The sequence below is a fragment of the Alligator sinensis genome, unplaced genomic scaffold (genome assembly GCF_000455745.1).
Source record: "Alligator sinensis unplaced genomic scaffold, ASM45574v1 scaffold405_1, whole genome shotgun sequence".
Classification (NCBI taxonomy): Eukaryota; Metazoa; Chordata; order Crocodylia; family Alligatoridae; genus Alligator; species Alligator sinensis.
The window spans coordinates 36482-39924 of record NW_005842738.1 but is presented as its reverse complement, the minus strand read 5'-3'; positions in this window follow the sequence as shown (position 1 = coordinate 39924).

The window sequence follows — 3443 nt, the reverse complement described above, 5'->3', positions numbered from 1 at the left end:
ACAGCTATCATCCTTTTTTTTCCATGTGAACATTTGCTTTATAAGCAATGAACAATTATTAAACCAAGATCCAGGCCAGTCCTACTTTGGTAATGGATAGTTTGGCAAACCCTAATGGTTTACTGTGAAACAGCAAAATAATCTGTCCCATCAAAACTGGCACTAAGTTTTTAGACACCCTTCAAAATATTAGCTGCTTTAGTGCAAATAAAAATGTTTTTGTTGGCTGTTACTTGGATAAAGTAGCATTATGTTTAATATAGCTATAAATAACTCCCATTTTGACTATGATATATTAGTAAATGTTATCAAAAAGAAGCTATTTCCTGTGTCCTTGAAAATATTCAGTAAATGTAGTCATTGTCCTCTGACAAGTCCAGACTTCATCCTGGCTTCCCAATTTGCTGCCCGCAGGGCTGGGGCTGATGGGGAGTTTGCCTTTTTTTTCTTTCCCCCCAAGACATCAGCAGTCTCTTACCACTAGACTATAAAATCTCTCCAAAGCAAATTAGAACAAGTGTCCTGTTTGCCACATCTCCATGGACCTAATGCAATCCACTGTAGTGACCGAAACTGCTTCATCTTCTGAGTCAAGCAGTTTTCCAGTTCATTTTCTTCTCCTTTTGTTTCTGTGGGAAGTACTGGTTAATACTGCAAATTATCTATACCACGGCTGTCTAACCCGCTGGGGGGGGTGGGGGGGAGGGCTATATGCCCTGCAGACCGCACTAGCAGAGGCTGCATCAGTTTGTCCCCATGTCTGAACACAGCATGCCCCCCACTCCATTGCACTGTGTGCCTCGGTGTCCCTTGTACATACACTGTACTGCATACCCAGGCCCTCCATCTCACCCTAAGCTCCCCTGCTGTGGTATCCCTCTCTGTATCATGCCTCTCATGCCAACGCTGTAGGCAGCATTGCCTGGCTCCCTGGGGTGGGAAAGGGGAGGCCAGAAAAAGTGGGAGACTAGAGCCCCTGGCTGCTTCTGTTGCCAGAACAATGTGGGGAGTAGCATCTGGGGGGAGCCTGGGAGCTGCAATTTAACCCTTTGTGAGCTGCCTGCAGCCTGTGAGCTGCTAGGTGGACAGCCCTGACACACCAAAGAGAATAAAAAAAAAGGAGAAAGGAATAGGAGGGGGGAGGAAACAAGCATGGCAAAGTGAAAAGAAATGTGAATAGGAAGTAGGTACATTCTGTTGTCTAATAAATTGTGTGAAGTTTCTTTAAGAGCTGGATTCTCACAGACTCAGAAAAGTAGGGCTGGAAGGGATTTCTGGAGGTCATCTTGTTCAACCCCCTGCTCAAGTAAGAATCATCCCTATGCAAATCACCCCATGCAAGTCCTTGTCTAGCCTATTCCTTAAACTATATACTCAACCCTATTGCACAACTGCAAGACATGCTGCCCAAAGGTACCCTAAACTACCACAGGTAAAGCATGGGGACAAGTACTGTTTGTGTTCCAATGCTGCAAGGTTGTTCAAATGCACTCGAGTGCCAAGGGCCAAGCCTCCCACTACAGGGGAAGGCAACCCTCCCTCCCTACCAATCTGACCATAGGATAAAATTCCTTCTCCCAAACATAACAATCAGTCTGATCCTGAACAGAAGGTCAAGACCCTCCAACCAGTAATATCCAGAACATTGGTACATCCTCAGCCTTAACTGAGGATTACTGTCTGAGCCCCAAGGCTTTGAGCCTTTATTGTCCAAGCCCCCAAGGTTTGGAATAGACTGCCGCAAGAGGTGGTTCAAGCACCTACTTTGAACACCTTCAAGAGACATGAATGCTTATCTTGATGGGATCCTATGATCCCTGCTGACTTCCTGCCCCTGGGGCAGTGGGCACTCGATGATCTTCTAAGGTCCCTTCCAGCCCTAGTGTATATGAATCTATGAAAAAAACTGCAGCCAACACCCAATACTTCTGAGGAAGGTGGGAAAAAAAACTCCAACACCTGTAGCTACAGGAAGGAAATGGAGGAAATTCCTTCATAGCTACATGTGGCAAACAGCAAAGCCCAGAAGTGTGGGGAGAAACCAAACACCCTCCATTCTGCTTACTGTCCCCAGGTTGCAGAGCAGAACTTCACACATCACATACTCTAACTGGACAGCCCCAACTCCTCTTTCTGTAACCCCACCATGAATTTGTCTCAGCTGTTTTAGTCTTCTTTCATCATTAAGCTGGTTGTGCAGCTCTGTTTCATTCTCTTGCTGCTCAGTATGGTCCTCTCCAATATCAGCCTGCTCTAGGCTGACAAGCAGTGCTTACCTTTGACTTTGTTGAATTCTATAGTTTGGTTTTCTAATTTACTTTTATGCTCAAATCCAGTCTTCCAAAGCATTTGTCGTCCCTGCCAGTTGTGTGTCATCTGCAAACCTAATCAGGAAACTATTCTTGCATCTAAGTCATGAAACAGCACTAGACCCAGGACAGCCCCTGTGGAGCCCCAGTTGAAATCTCCTGCCAGTCTTACAGTGATCTATTTATAGATACTCCTTGCTAACAAGTATTCAACTTTTAAGCATGCACCTAACAGTAACTCTATTCAGCCCACATTTCTCCAATTTACTAATGAAAAAGACATTTGAGATTATGTCAAATCCTTAGTAAATTCCAGTATATTACATCCACTCAATTTCCCTCACCCACCAAGCTAGTCACCCTGTCAAAGGAGGAAATCAAGTAGGGTTGGATGATTTATTCTTAGCAAAGCCTCCAGATCTTTACAACTTGACTGTTTCTTGATTTGCTTTAGTAATTTCCCAGGTATTGAAGTCAGGCATACTTTGCATATAATTCCTAAGTTTTCTGCTGTTTTTTTCTCTCTTTAAAGATGGACACTATTTTGACCCCTTTCAAATCCCCTGGGTCCTTGCCTGTCATCCCTGATCACTGTCAATAGTTCCAAGATTTCTTCAGAGCTGTAGGAAAAATGCTGGTTGTCATTTGCCTGGTTCATATACCTAAATTCCAGACTTGAATGAATATAGAATGCAATTTAGTGGCATTTGTCAAACTTACCTTGGCTTCGCCTCAAAAAGTGGTCTAAGTTGCAAAAAATCATTAGCGTTAGCCAACATTGTCAGCAAACATTTCCACTGGTCTAGACAAAAGATCTAAGGAGGGTGGGGGCTGTTTTTGTTTCAAAGTAAGCTTTGTATGGTTGTGGTATTCATTGTAATTCATTGTTTCCGGAGTTTTATGAGCAGCATTTTACAAGGGGATCACCAGGGCAACACTACTGATGGGATTTTAAGGGAAAAGATGATGAAGTATAATGGAGAGGAGTGAAATTTGGTAGGCTAGGGCAATGAATGCTATTGCAAGAGAACAGTATCTTGGCCATGGCTCTTTGGGTATCCTTAGGATATGTCTAGCCCAGATGACTCTAGGTAAACTTAATAAACTAAATGCATGACTTCAGTGGCATTACAG